The sequence below is a fragment of the Palaemon carinicauda genome, chromosome 12 (assembly GCF_036898095.1).
Source record: "Palaemon carinicauda isolate YSFRI2023 chromosome 12, ASM3689809v2, whole genome shotgun sequence".
Classification (NCBI taxonomy): domain Eukaryota; kingdom Metazoa; phylum Arthropoda; class Malacostraca; order Decapoda; family Palaemonidae; genus Palaemon; species Palaemon carinicauda.
The window spans coordinates 100,879,394-100,899,393 of NC_090736.1; positions in this window are offsets into that span (position 1 = coordinate 100,879,394).

Here is a 20,000-nt window from a genome sequence, read left to right on the forward strand (position 1 = left end):
CAGGTGCTTGTCGTTCTCTTTTGCCAAGGAAACTCTTCAAGACACGACGTAGTCTGTCTACATCTGCCGACGTCTGCTTGGTAGCTGCCAACGGAACTGCGATACCCACCTACGGTTACGAGAACCTCACATTATCGTCCGGAAACGGTAAATTCAATTGGAAGTTTCTCATTGACGTCGCTGACGTCACCATGCCAATCCTCGGTGCGGATTTCCTCTCTCATTTCCACCTTCTGGTCGATGTCGCTCACCGACGATTGGTCAACGCAGACTCGTACTTGTCGACACCTCTTCAACCCGCCCCCTCTAATCTCGCTCTCCACATTAGCGCACCCACGGATGCCTACGCCCACCTCCTCACGTCGTACCCGGAAGTTTTCCGTCCAGAACTTCGCCAAACGCCCACGGTTCCTGCCAAGCACGGTATTTATCACCATATCAAAACGACAGGACCCCCAGTCTTCGCAAAATTCAGACGTTTGGCACCGGAACGATTGGCAGCCGCCAAACAGACGTTTGCCGAAATGGAGGAAATGGGCCTTTGCCAAAAGGCCTCCAGCCCATGGTCGTCACCCTTACACATCGTTCTGAAGAAAGACGGCTCCCTCTGTCCGTGCGGTGATTACAGGGGCCTGAACATGCAAACAGAACCGGATCACTACCCCCTCCCAAACATTGCCGACGTGACCTCCTACCTGCACAAAGCAAAATTTTTCTCTACGCTCGATCTCCTGAAGGGGTATTATCTGGTGTCTATGTACCCAGAAGACATCCCCAAGACTGCCATCACCACTACGTTTGGTACATACACCTTCAATTACTCCTTTTTTGGCCTTCGTAATGCTGGGGCCACGTTTCATCGTCTCATGGATGGCACCTTAGGGGACCTCCCTTTCTGTGTATGTTATTTGGACGAAATACTTGTGTTCTCCTCCTCAAAAGAGGAACACCTCCGTCACCTGCGCATCGTGCTCGACCGCCTGCAACAAAACGGCCTTGTAGTCCGGTACGACAAGTGTACCTTTGGCGCCAACGAAGTGTCGTTCTTAGGACACCGTATCACTCCTGAAGGAGTCCATCCCCTCCCTGAGAAGGTAGCAGCAGTTCAGAACTTCCCTGTGCCCTCGACCATCAAAGCTCTGCAGGAATTCTTGGGCATGATCAACTATTATCACCGTTTTCTGCCAGCCATTGCCGCCACTCTTGCTCCCCTCTACGCCTACCTCAAGGGCAAGCCGAAGGACCTGAAGTGGGGTCCCCTTCAAGAAGCAGCCTTCTGCAATACAAAGAAGGCCCTATCAAATGCTGCGGCTCTCACTTTTCATATCCCACACGCCTCTCTCCTTCTCTCCACCGATGCCAGCGACGTCGCTATTGGTGCAGTACTCGAGCAGGTGGTCAAAGGCTCGCCCTGCCCATTGGCCTTCTTCAGCAGAAAACAATCCAAGGCAGAATCGGGTTATTCTACCTTCGATCGAGAATTGCTGGTGGTGCACTTGGCTGTCCGTCACTTTCGCCATTTCTTAGAAGGTACGCCCTTCATCATTCTCAGAGACCACATGCCTCTGGTGCACGCCTTCACTCGACAGTCTGACACCTGGTCCGCCCGTCAACGCCGACATCTCTCCGCCGTGGCTGAATACAATTGCACCCTCCAATACGTCCCTGGGAAAATGAATCCCGTTGCCGATGCCCTGTCAAGAAACACGTTGGCTGCCGTTCAACTGGGATTGGATTACAACGCCCTGACTGAAGCCCAACGACAGGATCCAGAGTATCAAGCTTGTAGGACATCCTGCACGTCCCTCCGTTAGGAACACTTTCCCCTCGAAGACTCCAACGCCACCCTCCTCTGTGACGCCAGTACTGGTAGACCGCGACCTTGGTTTCCTGCTCCCATGCGCCGACAGGTGTTTGATTTCATTCACGGCCTTTCACATCCCTCGTGCCGTTCTACTGCACAGCTGCTGAAGGCAAAGTTCATTTGGCACGGCATTTTTAAGGATGCTAAGGATTGGGTCCGTGCCTGTACTTCTTGCCAAACTTCCAAAGTACATCGACACACGGATTCAGGAGTGGGCACCTTTCCTCAACCTCAGCGTCGTTTCGCACAAATTCACGTCGACGTTGTAGGCCCCCTACCCACATCACAAGGACATCGTTACCTGTTTACCGTCATCGACCGCTCCACTCGTTGGCCTGAAGCCAATCCCATTGAAACTGCAACGTCCGGCTCATGTACATCTGCCTTACTCTCTGGATGGATTTCAAGATTTGGTATCCCTGAGCATATTACTTCTGACAGGGGAACCACTTTCACCTCTCAATTGTGGACATCATTAGCGAATCTCCTTGGCATCACCCAACATCAGACAATGGCCTACAACCCCGCTGCCAATGGAATGGTTGAACGTTTTCATCGCACCCTCAAAGCAGCTTTGATGTCCCGCTTCAATGATTGCAACTGGTTTACTCAGCTTCCCTGGGTCCTCCTGGGACTAAGGACCACTCCTAAAGACGCCCTCGACGTCTCGGCAGCTGAAATGGTGTATGGCGACCCGTTGGTCGTTCCTGCCGAATTTTTTCCTTCTACAACATCCTCCTACGATCTCCAGCGAATACATCACGTCGTGGGAAAATTTACTCCGTGCCGCCAGACTTACAAGCCTCCAGCGAAGCATCACATACCAACGGACTTGCACTCTGCAACGCACGTCTTCCTGCGCAACGACACCAGCAAGCCACCACTAACGCCCCCTTACACAGGCCCTTTCCTTGTGATCCGACGCAGTCCGAAAGCATTCCTCCTAAACATTCGGGGCAAAGAAGACTGGGTCTCTGATCGTCTAAAACCTGCTTATCTTCTGCCAGATGACCCGCCTACAGTTCGCCTCTCAGTATGTCATTTTTAGGGGGGAGCCATGTACCAACTACGTGTCACACAATTGTACATAATTATTTTGTATATATTATGCTTGTATCTGCGCTCTTCCCTCGCACTAAAAAGAACCTGAAAGATCATGTCTCCGGTTGCTCTGTAACATTGTCTGTGTCTCGAACAGGTTATGTCCTGTTGCCTTGAGGTTTTGTATATAAAGGAGAGTGTTCCTTAATAAACAACTCAGTTGATTGCTTCCTGCCTTTGAGTTCACAACCCTCTCTCGGCACCGTCACACAATAAAGTAAAGGCTGGTTATGAATTTGTATTTTAAACATTCTCCCCAATTTCATAGTCACTTAACGTATATATTATGAAGGGTAAAATAAGGGGATTTTTTTTTCTTTTTTTCCGGATGCCGTGGTTGACTGTGGATTGAATATCCGCCATAATCCAAGACAAATCAGTTAACTGTGAGTACTTTCTCCATAACAGACCTTACCTATGTGTGCGATATGTGCTGTGATCCACCGCCGACACAGGTTGTATTCTTTCTTTCTGAATGGCATTGCCATTTTCTGTACTTTATCGACGGCTTTAGTACTCTCCTGCGATGGTTATACAGTTCTTTACTTTACTTACTTTGATGGCTGTTTTTCTGATCCCATACAGCAGGGGAACCCTACTCTCTACAGGATCCCCACTGTCCTTTTTTCTTGTTGTTTCATAGTATTCAATATTTCCTATCACGTATTGCTCATTGTCTGTTAAATCGTCACTGTCAAACGACACACACAATAAGAAAGTCTTCAGTATCCTCTTGAGTGCCTTAATATTTTCAATCATTCGTATGTCTCGTGGGAGCTTATTGCATTGTCTCGGGGCCGCATAGCTAAAGGGTTTGGAGCCTTCAGTAGACATATATCTAGGTTCCAATAGTTTGTACAACCTGTGTAGCACAGGAGCGTACATAGTAACAACATTTCTCTTTTTTGTATATAGTATCCTTTGTATCTTGGCTCTGCCCTCGCACTGACAGCAACTTGTTTTAACGTGTCTGCATATTCCACTGTTAACTGTTAACAGAACCGGTTGCCGGTTTGACAAGAAATAGCATGTCTGTATTTTTTTACCTTCTTACCGGGACATTGTGTGTATATATACTCGATGTGTCGTAATAAAGTTACTCAGTTGCTTTCATCTCGCCTTTGAATCACATCCTACTCTTGGCTCATCACATTGGTGACTGTGGAAATCGACTTGCTCCTCCTGCCTTCCCTCCAATCTCTTTTACTATGACGGACTCCGCAGTAGTTGGCGCCACCCCATTAAAACTTTCGTTGTTCGCCAGCGGAGAGGCGTTTGCTTGGTTTCAGCGCGCAGAAGTCCCGTTCGGCACTAAGGGTGTGACTCGCTCTACCACCAAAGCAGATTATGTTCTCGCGTCGATACTTGAGAACACTTTCCCGGAAATCTTCGACTGGCTTTGTGAACAAGGAGACACCCCAATAGTGTAAGACGCCCTCAAAACATACCTTCTAAAGCAGTAATCACTGTAACCAGTCGCCCGTTTAGCCAAGTTTTTCAGCTCTCTCAACAACCGTTGGGGGACCAAAGGTCTTCGCTCATCCTCAGGGAAATGACCAGTATCGCTCGCCTGCATCCTTCCGCAGATAGCTCTCCTCGTGAGGTGAGCCTATTTGGTGCCCTTTGGGTATGCGGTTTACCCGAACCTGTATGCGCTACCATAATCGATGTCGATAGTTTACCCATAAAGGACTTGATGACCAAGGCCGACGCCTTTATGGACAGCCACTTCACGACCTTCAAGACCTCCATCAACGTCTCCACTCCTGACGAAGAGGACACACATTCAACGTCAACCAAAGTTGACTTAAATGCCGTAGTACACACACGCCTACCCTGTGACGTGCCGTAGCGGCGACAAATCCACCCATCACACACCACTCACTCGCGCCCAAACCAACGACTTCTACAGCCACTTACTGCCGCCCATCGGGTGCAGTTTTCCTACTACCACTCCAGACTCGGGGCTGCCGCGAGGAAATGTGCCAAGGATTGTCAGTGGGCTAAAAACCTGTGGTGGTGGCCTCCTGTGTTTCTAATCTTTTCTTTTTACATGATGGAGGAACGGGCGTGTGGTTTTTGGTAGACACGGTAGCTTGTCGTTCTCATTTGCCAAGGGAACTCTTCAGGACACAATATAGTCTGTCTAAGTCTGCCAACATTCGCCTGGTACCATCAAACGGATCTGCGATACCCACCTACAGTTACGGGAACCTCACATTATCGTTTGGAAATGGCAAATTTGATTAGAAGTTTCTTGTTGATGACGTCACATTACCAATCTTCGGTGCGGATTTCCTCTCACATTTTCACCTTCGGGTTGATGTTGCCCACCGACGATTGGTCAACGCAGACCCGTACTTGTTAACACCTCTTCAACCCCCCCCCCCCCCCCCCTTCTAACCACTCTCTACATCAGCGTACCCACGGATGCCTACGCCAACCTCCTCATGTCATACCCGGATGTGTTCTGTCCATAACTTCGCCAAATGACCACGCCTCCAGCCAAACATGGTATTTATCACCATATCAACAAGACGTGACCCCCAGTCTTCACCAAATTCAGATGCCTGGCACTGGATCGATATGTAGCCGCCAAACAGATGCTCACCAAAATGAAAAAAAAAAAAAAATGTGCTTTTGCCAAAAGGCCTTCAGCCCATGGTCGTCAACCTTGCATATCGTTCTGAAGCAAGACGGCTCCCTCTGTCTGTTTGGGGATTACAGGCAGCCAGATATGCAAACAGAACTGGATCGCTACCCCCTCCCAAACATCGCCGACGTGAATTCCTACATGCAAAAGCAAAGGTTTTCTCCACACTCAACCTCCTGAAGAGGTATTATCAGGGCCCTAAGAACCCAGAAGACATCCCAAACACCGCCATCACCACTCCCTTCGGTACATACATCTTCAATTACTCCTTTTTTGGCCTTCTTAATGCTGGGGCCACTTTTCATCGTCTCATCTTATGAGACCTCCCGTTTTGTGTACGTTACATGGATAACATGCTTGTGTTCTCTTCCTCAAAAGAGGAACACCTGTGTCACCTGCGTATTGTGCTCAACTGCCTGGAACAAAACGGCATTGTAGTCCTGTACTACAAGTGTACCTTTGGCGCCACCAAAGTGTCGTTTTTAGGGCACCGCATCACTCCTGAAGGGGTCCATCGCCTCCACGAGAAGGTAGCAGCAGTTCAGAACTTCGCCATGCTCTCGACCTTCAAAGCATTGCAGGAATTCTTGGGCATGATCAACTATTATCACCATTATCTGTCAGACATTGCCACCACTCTTGCTCCCCTCTACGCCTCCCTCAAGGGCAAGCCAAAAGACCTAAAGTGGGGTCCCCTTCAAGATGCGGCCTTCTGCAACGCAAAAAATGCCTTAGCAACTGCTGCGGCTCTCACTTTTCCGGTCCCACATGCCCCACTCCTCTCCACCGATCCCAGCCTTCTTCATCAGAAAACTGTCCAAGACCGAATCGGGTTATTATACCTTCGATCGCTAATTTCTGGTGGAGCACTTGTCTGTCCGTTACTTTCGCCATTTCTTAGAAGGTATGCCCTTCGTCATTCGCACGACCACATGCCTCTGGTGCATGCCTTCACTCGACAGTCCGACACCTGGTCCGCCGGTCAACACCGACATCTCTCTGCCATAGCTGAATACAATTGGACCCTTCAACATGTTCCTGGGAAAATAAATCCCGTTGTCGATGCCCTGTCAAAAAACATGTCGGCCGCCGTGCAACTGGGATTGGATTACAATGCTTTGGCTGAAGCTCAATGACAGGATCCAGAGTATCAAGCATGTAGGAGATTCTGCATATCCCTCTGTTGGGAAGACGTCCCCCTCGATGACTCCAACACCACCCTCCTCTGTGACGTCAGTACTGGTAGACCGCAACCGTGGATTCTTGCTCTCTTGCACCGACAGGTGTTTGATTTCATTCCTCTCCTTTCACATCTCTCGTGCCATTCTACTGCACAGCTGCTAAAGACCAAGTTCATTTGGTACAGCATTACTAAGAATGCTAAGGATTGGGTTTGCGCCTATACTTCTTGCTAAACTTCCAAAGTACATCGACACACGGATTCAGGAGTGGGCACCTATCCTCAACCTCAGCGTCGTTTCTCCCACTTTTATGTCGAGGTTGTAGGCCCCCTCCCCACATCACAAGGATATCGTTACCATCGTTTCCACTTGTTGGCCTGAAGCCATTCCCATGGAAACAACAACGTCAGCCTCATGTACATCTGCCTTACTCTCAAGGTGGATATCAAGATTTGGTATCCTTGAGCATATTACGTTTGACAGGGGTACCACTTTCACCTCTCAATTGTGGACATCATTAATGAATCTCTTGGGCATCACCCTACATCAGATAACTGCTTACAACCCTGCCGCCTGGTTGAACGTTTTCATCGCACCCTCAAAGCAGCTTTGATATCCCACTGCAAGGACTCAAACTGGTTTAATCAGCTTCCCTGGGTCTTTATGGGACTAAGGACCACTCCTGAAGATGCCCTGGACATCTCGGCAGCTGAAATGGTGTATGGCGACCCATTGGTCATCCCTGCCAAATTTTTTTCCTTCTGCAACCTCCTCCAACGATCTTCAGTGCATACATCACGTAGGGGAAAATTTACTCCGTGCTGGCAGACTTACAAGTCCCCAGCAAAGCATCACATACCGAGAGACTTGCACTCTGCAACGCAGGTCTTTATATGCAATGACACTAGCAAGCCAACGCTAACGCCCCATTACACGGGCCATCTCCTTGTGATCCGATGCAATCCGAAAGTATTTGTGGCAAAGAAGACTGGATCTCCATTGATCGTCAAAAATCTGCTTATCTCCTGCCAGAAGACCTGCATACAGTTCGCCTCTCTAGAACAGGGTGCCTTATTCAACATGTACAATATGTCATTTTTAAGAGGGGAGCCATGTACCACCCGTGTGTCACACGAATGTACATAGTAATGACATTTATCTTTTTTGTATATAGTATCCTTTGTATCTTCGCTCTCCTCTTGCACTGATAGCAACTTGTTTTAACACGGGTGCATATTCCATTGTTAACTGTTAACAGAACCAGTTGCCGGTATATCAAGAAATAGCACGTCTGTATTTTGTGATCTTCTTACCGGACCTTGTGTGTATATATACTCGATATGTCGTAATAAAGTTACTCAGTTGCTTTCATCTCGCCTTTGAGTCACATCTTACTCTTGGCTCGCCACAAGTTTGAGACAATCTGTAAAAATTCTCTTAAGTAATTTAGACGACCTGTCCTGATAATTTGGTTGGTTACATCGGCAGCCAGTGCAAATCAATTAGCATAGGGGTGTATTGAAGTTATTCAGTAACTTACAGTTTTGACTATATCGTGCCTGTCCTTGATAAATTAACTTACCTCATAATGGAAATAAACTTTCTCTTAGAAGACCTTTAGTTTCCTTTTTTCGTTCTATTGGTAGGTTACGATGGTTTTAACTAACGGTACCTTGTTTTGCTCTTCATTGTACATCATTGGTGTTTGTCCATGCAATTTTTGATGTACCTATCCATTTTGCTCATATTATTATGCTTAGTTTTGGGCATTATTGTTGGAAATAATAGTCTGGCTTTTTATTTGTATATCGCCACTTTTCTCATCTCGATCGGTGTATTATTTCTTTTGGTTAAATCCAGTTGTTATAAATTTTGTTCACTGAAGGTAAGGTCATGCATAAATACAAACACCACGGTAAGAATTTAATGTAAATTCTAGATTAATATCCCTCCCTGGCTTTCTATTTTGAGCAATACTAATGTTAAATGTGGTTCCTATCAGAAATCCTGTATTATTACCTTTTTACCACTTTCTCTAATTTAAGAACGATCATATGATCGTTCTATAGTTTCGACTGGTCAAGAGTTGAAGTCTGGAACCCGTTGCTGGATCTAGACAGTCGGCTCCAACATATACTGGTGAACTAATAGGCAGTGAGAATTGATTGAAAAAAGTACTTTAATTCTCGAACCGAACTGAAGTGGTTCCACTAAGAAATATATACAGGTAAGAAACCGGCATGACTATCTAAATTTAATTGAAATGCATTGCTTTAAGCATATAATCGCAAGAGGTGATACTTGTTTTAGGTGGGACAGTTGTAATTTTATTAAACTGTAATAGATGAAGTTGCAGTAGTCAATCCTGGTAATAACACAGTTTATCATAAGTTTACAGAAATTTCATCCAGGTACTTTTTTTTTTTATAAAAGCAATGTTTCTTAGATGAAAACCAGGAATTTTTACCACATTATTTATTTGGGCATTGAGAGACAGGTTGCAGTCAAGAGATACACCTAGATCATGAACTGTGTCATTATTCATGTTCATTTGAATATCACCCAATCTTCACACAGTGTTTCTCTCTCCTACCACTGGTGAGGATTAATTTTTGTTTTTATTCTTATTTATTTTTTTTTTTGAAAATCCTGACAGAGAGAGAGAGAGAGAGAGAGAGAGAGAGAGAGAGAGAGAGAGAGAGAGTGTGTATCGATTGTTTGTTGTGAGAAAGACTTTTGGTATACAGTGAACCCTCGTTTATCGCGGTAGATAGGTTCCAGTCGCGGCCGCGATAGGTGAAAATCCGCGAAGTAGTGACACCATATTTACCTATTTATTCAACATGTATATTCAGACTTTTAAAACCTTCCCTTGCACGTAGATCTGTTAACAAACTACCCTTTAATGTACAGAACACTTAATGTATGTACTACAGTACCCTAAACTAACACAGGCACAAATATTAAAGGTGATTTTATATCATGCATTTCCTAAACACGCTAAAAAGCACGATAAAAAATGGCAACCAATGTTTTGTTTACATTTATCTCTGATCATAATGAAGAAACAAACTGGAGGTAGAGCTTTGCTTATTACCCAGACATATTTCCCATACTTTTCCCTTAGAACTACATCACATCTTCCTACTTTAGATATATATATATATATATATATATATATATATATATATATATATATATATATATATATATATATATATGTGTGTGTGTGTATATATATATATATATATATATATATATATATATATATATATATATATATATATATATATATATATATATATATATATATATATATATATATATATATATATATATATATATGTATACACATATACATACCTACATATATACATAAATACATGCATACATATATATATATATATATATATATATATATATATATATATATATACATATATATATATATATATATATATATATATATATTACTGTATATATATGGGTTATGGAAAAAATCCGCGAAGTGGTGAATCCGCGATGGTCGAACCGCGAAGTAGCGAGGGTTCACTGTAAATGAGGTTGTTTGTTTACTTTTAGCTAGGTTAGGACAGTGGTAAATGTTTTCGGAGCGAATGCTCTTTTGATTGACTGCGACGTGAGGCAGTTGTGTGTGTGCATGCTGGATTTAGATACTTATTTGATTCGACCAGCGTTTGAAGTGATTGTTTATTTCGAAAGTAAGTACAATTTTTTTTTATCTTTGCTAGGAGTGATTCTGAATAATAGAAAGTTTATCTTTTATCTTTGATTATAGTGTGATAGTTTAGTTAGCTAGGAGTGTTAATAAGTGTTTTTCTTTTTTATTTTTGTAGACCGTAATTCCTTCTTGGAGAGACTTACTCCTTTGGAGAACTTATTTTTGAATGTTGCTCAACCGTTGATGACCTGGCCTGTAATTGATTGTATATAGACTGCTCTAGTGGATTGACCGACTGTTGATGACCTGGATTGCGTTCAAGAACCTGAGTTCATTATTTTAGTGATGATGATTATGATGATGATGATGATAACGCTCATGACCCAGATCAATTAATGCAGTTGTATATTAATATTTATCAGTGTTCCGGTGATGGTTTTTGTGCTATAAAAGACTGTTGGACCTTGTGTGGACGAAGGTGCCCACTCAGAAATATATAAAATATTTCCGTTTTTATATGTGGTTGTGGTCTATTTTAGTTTTTAAGTGTTGTTAGGGTTTATTTGATTGTGGAAGGGTTTTTTTTTTGTTAATTATATATTTACTATGAGATTCAGGGCCTCTGTAGCACGGTTTTTTCGCAATAATTTTTTATCTATGAATTTCATATATATAACGCTTCTTCAGAATGAACATTATATCTACACATAAATTTTGACTATATTCTGCATTACGTAGGTTGAATAAATTTGGTAGTTATAATGTAAAAGTGACGTTTTTTGAAGACGGGCCAACTTACTCGGAGAAAAGGTTTCGAACACACTCGTTACGTAACTTATGACGGCATTTCTTCCCTCTTTCTCGATCGTTGATTGGCTATACGTAACAAAGGCCATACCTCTGCCAACAATGACACAAAAGTTGAAATAAAAGCAAAGCAGTACACCTTTATGAACTCTGAAACCTCTCCACTGATAATTGTCATAATGAACAAACCAACAAAATATGTTAATAAATACAAAAAACCTTCGATTATTAGTCTAACTCTCAAAATAAGTTTCCTAAGAAATTACAATCTACTTTATAGGTCACAATCAGATTGACAAGGTGTAGGGAATAGTTGGTAATTTTCAAAAACGTAGAAGACAAGCATGATTTGGTAACTTCTATATTCAATGTCAAGCAATTTTTATTTATTGTCTATCTACCTACCTATTTACTGTAAAAAAAAAAATAGTCGGCACCGTATTTTGGCTTTAAACCTTCACCAATAATTATCGTCAGAATGATGACTTCATGAGGCTCCACCCACTTTGGCCTTGTTATAATTCAGGATAACACTGTAGGCTATCATGGGCATTGTTGGATCAGAGAATTTAAATTCTGGCTTTAAAAACTCATTTCTCGAGTAGTTGTAAGAAGTGCTAAATGATCCTCAAAGATCCCAGCAGTTGGCCTAAACGTTGAATTCATGTATACTACTGTTGCGGCACTACTGCTACAGTAGTATTGCTACGCTAGCACAGATAACCCACCCACATTTATGTATCGTTCCGCCATTCATAAGTATTTGTAATGTTTTTTCACTGTGCAATAAGCCATGGCCTCCTCGGAAATTAAGTTTAACATTAGATGATAGGTTATTTCATTAAGCTGACAAATTATGGCAACTGGGTATGTTATTGCCGATGTTGAAGCTAAAGGTAAAGTATGGAATCATTCCTTCATTGCATTATCATCTTTACTACTATTTGCTTTGCTACATGTAGTAATTATTTTAAAAGATAAATGAATTATGTTCACTTTACTTCTATAAATTCCCATTAGATGTACAAATAAAACTCCTAAAACTATTCCTGATTTATTTACAAAATGCAGTCACGCCCAAAACATAGCCAACCCGGTCGTACGGCCTAAGAAAAAGAAAAAAAATTATATCGGATGATTCGTTGGTCTGCTGGAGAGTTTAGCACAAAATTCTTATTTTAACAAAAACAGTTATATAAAGACTGTTTACATACAATCTCTCTCTCTCTCTCTCTCTCTCTCTCTCTCTCTCTCTCTCTTTCTCTCTCTCTCTCTCTTGGTGGCATAGTGAATAGCTAATGGAAATGTTCAAAAGCCTGAATGACATTACAAGTATTATAATCATGTTACGCTACATACAAATCAGACCATAAACATTGAATTTAAACTAGAAACTGAATAATTACTTATTCAGGCTATAGTAAATATGGCCACGGGCTTTCTCTTGACTGTATAAAGTTGCAAGTCGTAAGACAAATGCAGTTTTGCAACCACGGGGGCAATTCCAAATCCTGTTGGCCATTCTTGACTGTTATGGGTTTCAGAGCCGATGGAACAAGGTGAATGGGTGTCTGGTGGATTGGCGGGGCAAAATTTTGTCAAAAGGTGTTTACATTGCTTACGTAATGAATGTTTTCGACTCTTGGCTCGTTATCATTGGCCATGGCATCGGCTAGATCATTTTTACTCTATAAAAATTAAAACTATCAGGTTTAGGTTATTGATAATGCTGACAAAATTTGTGTGTGGTTGTGAAATATACATATGTCAACTTTCAGCTACATCCGATGCTTTGATAAGGAGCAAAGTCCAAAGAACCGTGTTACAGAGGCCCTGAATCTCATAGTAGTGTTAAGTTTTTGATTAGTTCTAAGTGTTAATAATTTAATTTTGGATGATTTATATTAAGCGTTTTAGTTTGTTAGGAAATATAGTTTTAAGGTTATATTTTGTATTTTGTGTCCTTTTTGTCCAAGAGTCCCGCTGCTGATAACGTAAGGGAAATGTTTGTATTGAGGAGACTATTGTTAGTTAGAGTGATTCAAGGGTGTGGGAGTTGTTCTTGCAACATCCCTAAACATTATTTTGGCGCCCAAACAGGGAGCGCCGAGGGGGGATTGTAAGCTGGACCTTTGGACGAAGGACGGAATTAGGATTATGGTTGATGAGAAATGGAAGAGCAATTAAAGGTATCAAGGGAAGAATTGCAATTGAGTAGGGAGCATGAGGAGAACTTGTAGCACGAGAGTAAGGGGTTAAGGTGTGAGAATGAGGAGATGCGAAAGGAACTGAAAGCGCAAAAGAGAATTGTTGAGAAAGTGGAAGAAGGTTTCGAGATGAGGATGCAAGAGAATGAGGCACAAATGGAGAAACGAATGGAAGCTATGATGGGGAAAGTAATGGGGATGATGTAAACTTTAATGGGTGAAGGAGCAGTCGGAGGAGTGTCCTTAGCTTCGGATAATGGGTTGATAGTGGAAGAGAAGGTTAATGTAAATGATAATAGGGAAGGTAGTGATAGTGAGATCGAAGATAAAGGAATTAGGCATAGTAAGGATGAACAGAAATGTGATAGGAAGAATGAGAAGAGAGGTAAAAGTAATATGAAGAGGGAAAAGAGGAAAAGTCAGAATGAGAGTGAGGATGATCATGAATGGATGAAAGTGGTAAGTAAGAAAAAGGATAAGAAGGGAATGATTAAGGATAGGAATTTAAGTGTTGACGTGGATTCATTATATTCAAATGAGGAAGAAGGCAATAAGGGAGTAGGCAGTGAAGATAGTGAGAATGAAGTTGAAGTTTGTAAAACAGTGTTTATGAGAGATACTGAGGTGTGAAAGGTTTAATGAACATAGCAGTAGGGATGTGTATGACTTTTTTAGGGAGTATGGAATAATATGTCAGGCTAAGTATGGTGATAGTGAGAGAGTTTGGGCTAGGGAGGTAGGAGAATATTTAACAGGGTATTTGTTGACGATATAGAGTGTGATAATGAGTGTAGGGGATGTTGATTATGAAAGTGTGAAAAAGAGAATAATTAAACAGGTAAAGCATATGAAGGGGAGTGTTAGGTATAAGCGTAAGAATGAGTTTGATGAGGCACAGATGAATGTAGGAGAAGCAATATAGATGTATGTATGTAGGTTGGAAACGTTAGCTAGGAAGAAGTATGGGGATGAAGGTATAAATGAGAATAAGGAATTAATGAAGAAGTTTTTGGCTACTGTAACTGAGAATGTTGCTGAGTTTATTAATTTGAAAGGGAAGGAGAAAATGAGGTGGACGAAAGAAAGACTGTCATGGGATAATATTTTAGAGATAGTTGAACATTACGAGTTGGATAGGTGTATGGAAGAAAGTAAATCTGTGAGTGTAAGAACCGGAATGGAGGAAAGTGTGCCAGAATCTGTTAGTTTTAGAGATGCTGTTATGAGAGGAGGGATGAGGGTAGCTGATAGTGTAGTAGATAGGAGTGTTAGGGCGAGTAATGTGGGAATACCTGTAAGGACAAATGAAGGGTTTAGGCCAGGGAATCAGGTTTGGAGAGATGGGAGTGCTAGTGCCCAGCAAGGTATGTCAGAGAGTCGTGTCCGTGATGAAGAGTGTTATAGGTGTGGAAAGGAATGTCATAAGAAGAATAAATGTAGATGGGCTCTAGCTGCTTGTTTTGGATATGGTGAGGTAGGGCATAGAATTGTCGAGTGCAAGAAAGAGAAAGGGGTAAAATGTTATCGGTGTGGTATGACTGGGCACATAGCGAGTGGATGTCGTAGTAATCGTATTAATGTGATTTGTGGTAATTGTAGTAAGGATGGTCATTATGCTAGAATGTGCAAAGAGCACTGTGCAAAGTGTACTGAATGTGGTGTAGATGGACATGTAGCTAGAGTATGTAGGAAGAAGGGATTAAGTCATCCAGGATGTTTTGGAAACTAGAGTGTAAGAGGGTTCAGCTGGGTGAGTCCTCCTGTGTGTGTGGAAGGAATAGGATCAATGTTCGTGAGAATGGGATGAATAAGTAAGTATGAACATATTATGCATGAGAAGTTAGGGCTGGAAAATAAGCAATTAGTCTTAGTTGAATATGGGAAAAAGAAGCGTTTAAAATTTTTTAGTGAGGATAAAGTGTAAGGGAAAGATATAGGCATAGGTAGGAACCAGAATAAGTATGGCAAGGGTGTAAATGTGCAAGTTAGTCTGGAAGGTAAATGTAGTAAGAGAGATGAATCAGGGCTAAGTAAGAGTGTTACCTATAGTGTGTGTGGTTTTTCCTTAGATGATGTAAAAGAAAGTATGACGAATTTGAGAATGAGAGATAGGGTAATGATAAGTAGTATGAATGAATCTTTTATTAAAGTAGAAAATGGTTTTGATGAAATGGATGAATTACTGACGGAAATAAGTGAGATTTTAGGGCCAGATGATAGTGAGGTAGATGGGATAGTGCATGATATATTAGATGATAGGGATTTAGATAGAAATAGTGTTAATATACCGAATGATTGTGATAAGGAAAATGTGAATGAGAGAGTGTATGAAGGCCCAGTTACTCGGAGCAGAGGTCCTGTTCCCGACTGCGACTGGTTTATGGAAAAAAATAGGTAAGTGTTGTGTGAGACGGATTTGGCAAAGTAAGGGGGGAAGAATGTGGAGGATTAATTTTTGTTTTTATTCTTATTTATTTTTTGTTTGCCAAATCCTGAGAGACAAAGAGAGAGAGAGAGATATAGATAGTGAGAGAGTGGTAATTAGTGTATTGATTGTTTGTTGTGAGAAAGACTGTTGGTATGAATGAGGTTATTTGTTTACTTTTAGCTAGGTTAGGACAGTGGTAAATGTTTCGGCACGAATGCTTTTTTTGATTGACTGCGACGTGAGGCAGTTATGAGTGTGAACGCTGGATTTAGATATTTATTTGATTCGACCGGCGTTTGAAGTGATTGTTTATTTCGAAAGTAAGTACAATTTATTTATCTTTGCTAGGAGTTATTCTGAATAACAATAGAAAGTTTATTATTCATCTTTGATTATAGTGTGATAGCTTAGTTAGCTTGGAGTATTCGTAAGTGTTTTTCTTTATATTTATAATTCCTCCTTGGAGAGACTTACTCCTTTGGAGAACTTATTTTTGAGTGTTGCTCAACCGTTGATGACCTGGCCTGTAATTGATTGTGTATAGACTGCTCTAGTGGATTGACCGACTGTTGATGACCTGGATTGCGTTCAAGAACCTGAGTTCATTATTTTAGTGATGATGATTATGATGATGATAACAGTCATGACCCAGGTCAATTAATACAGTTCTATATTAATATTTATCAGTGTTCCTGTTGTCGTTTTTGTGTTATAAATGACTGTTGGCCCTTGTGTGGACAAAGATGCCCTCTCAGAAATATGTAAAATATTTCTGTTTATATTTGTGGTTGTGGTCTATTTTAGTTTTTAAGTTTTGTTCGGGTTTATTTGATTGTGGAAGGTTTTTTTTTAATTATATATTTAGTTTTAAGTTTTTGCTTAGTTCAAAGTGTTAATAATTTGATTGTGGATGATTCATGTTAAGCATTTTAGTTTGTAAGGAAATATAGTTTCAAGGTTATGTTTTGTTTTTACGTCCTTTTTGTCCAAGAGTCCCGCTGCTGATAACTTGAGGGGAAAGTTTGTATTGAGGAGACTATTGTCACTTAGAGTGATTCAAGGGTGTGAGGGTTGTTATTGCAACTTCCCGCCACACCACCATGAACTCAGTTTTGTTCTCAATTAATTTTAGTTGTTTAATTGTCTTCCATTCTCTAACACTATCAATGATTAATTTGGAGTTTCATTGGTGTCATCTATACAATTTATTTTGAACTAATATTGTGCGTCATCAACAAATAGTTTGAACTCCACACCATGCCTTTGTAGTATTTCCGGTAGACCGATAGTATGGATGCAGAAAAAGATTGGGCCAAGTACACTCTTTTGAGGTACCCCTCTGTTTAAAGGTTCATATAACGAAGAAGAGTTTCCAATATATACACAGTAATTTCTCCCAACCAAGTAGTCTTTTAGGTATTCGAAGGCTTGATCTTCAACATAGATACACCGTAGATCATTGAGTTGCAGTTCATGCACAACTGTGTCAAAAACCGCACCAAGATCAATTAATATTAAAATAACACATTTATTTTCATCCACCATTTCCAATACATCTTTTACAACAGAGCAGATGGCTGTCTCTGTCGAGTATAGTTTTCTGTAACTAGATTTGTTGTTAGGCAAAGCTTCTATTACCTCTGAGTGACTGAGAAGTTGTTCGAGAATTACGTATTCTAGCGATTTTGAAATTGAGGATAGTTTCAAAATAAGTCTTAATGAGCTTCATTCCTGGTAATCTAGAGCACTTTACATAATTGGTGAGACTATAGCCATTTTCTCAGATTTAGGAAACTTACATTCATCGATGCTTGCATTTGCTATTCTCATTATTATATTGACTATATTAGAAAAGCTTCTCTCCCCAATTACCAATTACTTCACATATTAACATAGGATCTATGGTACAGTTATTTTTCTTCTTTTTTCTTTTTTTTTTTTTTTTGCTCTATTGATAATCGTGCTGATGTTGTCTGGTCTTATACTATTAAATCTCATTAATCTTATCTGTGTAATCTACCCATGTACTCTCAGTTTTTAACCGATTCCACTTTCTTTTTTTACGTCTTTTTCCTTCTTTTCACTAATGTCTCTCCATCAAACCACGGAGATTGGCCTTTAACAGTTCACAGTTTATGACCTTAGTATCCATGATCAGTATTTTCTGCTACTCTTTTCAATTCAAAGTTATAATTTACTATGTGGTCATTTAGTTTGTTTAACTTTCTGCAGTTAATATACTTTAACATTTGCGAATTTCATTCCTTAGTGGAATGTTTTCCCGCAGACGTTATCATCATTCTTAGAATTGCAATCTTTTTTAAATGTCCATACCTCTATGATAATCTGCATTTCCTATGTATGCCTGTTCTATTGCAGATCACAGAATACATTTTTCATAGGTTTGCTTCATTTGCCTCTAAACAACGGAAATAACTTTATTAATTGTGAAGTGATAATTGTACATTCTTTTTTTTTTAATATTTTTTTGTTAGGAAATGTTACTCCTAATAAGATTGAAGCACTGTCATTCCATGTGTAAAAGAGTTTTATATTCATTGTAAAGTAGTTTTGTGATTACGTAATAAGATGCGTAATAGATACCAGACGAAAGGCAAACAACTTCTGGTCGGTAATGACGGACCTTAGGTTACACAAAATATCCGGTTGTTTCCTTTAACAAGAAAAGTCTACTATAATGAGGCATACGGAGAAAAAAAAATCCGATGACAAAAGGAACGGATACTTCCATCTCCATCCCAGAGAGAGAGAGAGAGAGAGAGAGAGAGAGAGAGAGAGAGAGAGAGAGAGAGAGAGAGAGAGAGAATATGAGTTTATTTCATTAAGGAAAATACATTCGTTCGTTCTTCTGTTTCTCCACTTTACATGTGGCGATATGAACTAGATAACAATGATTTTTTTTATTGGATTGGGAATAGGAAGTTCACTCTTACGTGTTATATACTGCATAGAAAGTCGCTTCAGGAAATAAATTCAGTAGGCTAACGTCTGCTCGTGAATGCTATAGACATTGTCAATATAGAATATGTGCATATGAGAGAAATAAAAGTATTTTCTGCTATTAGTATCCTTTCTAAATAAAAATTTGGCTCTGATTATTAAACTTCTCTCTCTCTCTCTCTCTCTCTCTCTCTCTCTCTCTCTCTCTCTCTCTCTCTCTCTCTCTCTCTCTCTCTCTCTCTCATTTAATTGATCAATTAATATGAGAAAAAAAATTGGTATTTGTAAATTTACTAGTCTGCTCAAATAAATAAATCCTAGCGTATTCTCTTCGGCGTAGAATAGACGAAAAATCCGTACTTCCTCCGATACTGCCACCCACGTACCCTTTATGCCATCCTACACACCGTCCGTGTTTATGTGTGATAGGGGTGTTAGGGATTCCTTACATGAAATATCAATCGCTATTTCACCATTTCAGGCGTCACAGCCAGCAAATCTCTGTCATGTCGTTGAATAGGAAATCACATCATGGTGGGTGAAGCCTCATGATGTCAGTTTTTTTTTATTTTTTTATTTTTTGTTATATTTCTGAACTCTTACCTAATACTGAGCTATCTGTGGCTTTCCAAAGCTGATTTTACTCATGGAAGTAACCTTTATGTAAAGCTTAGTTAGTAAAATACACATTTCAAATTAGTTAGCAGTGTAAAACATAATCTTTCAAAGTGTCGCCTTTATCCAATGCTTCGGTAAAAAAAAAAAAAAAAATCCAAATAAAAGTTTAACGCTGACTGTGAATCTCAATTAGCCATGATAGGTAGATGACCCATCAGAGAGACTCTCGACAATCATACTGAGGTCCCCAGAATCCTGTGAATCAGCGAACTCTGTTAATATTGACTTCTTAATCTCCACTTTAAAAGTTAGCAAAAAATGTTAATTAGGCATATCTTTTTCCATTTAAAAATCTATTGAAAGGGTTTTTTTATTTTATTTCATATGGTATATTCACATCTGGATGATAATGTCACATAATGTCTTTAAGGTTTTGTTGATGAAGATGTAAACCAAGTCAATGTAACATATAAAAGATGGAACAGAAAAAAAAAACCG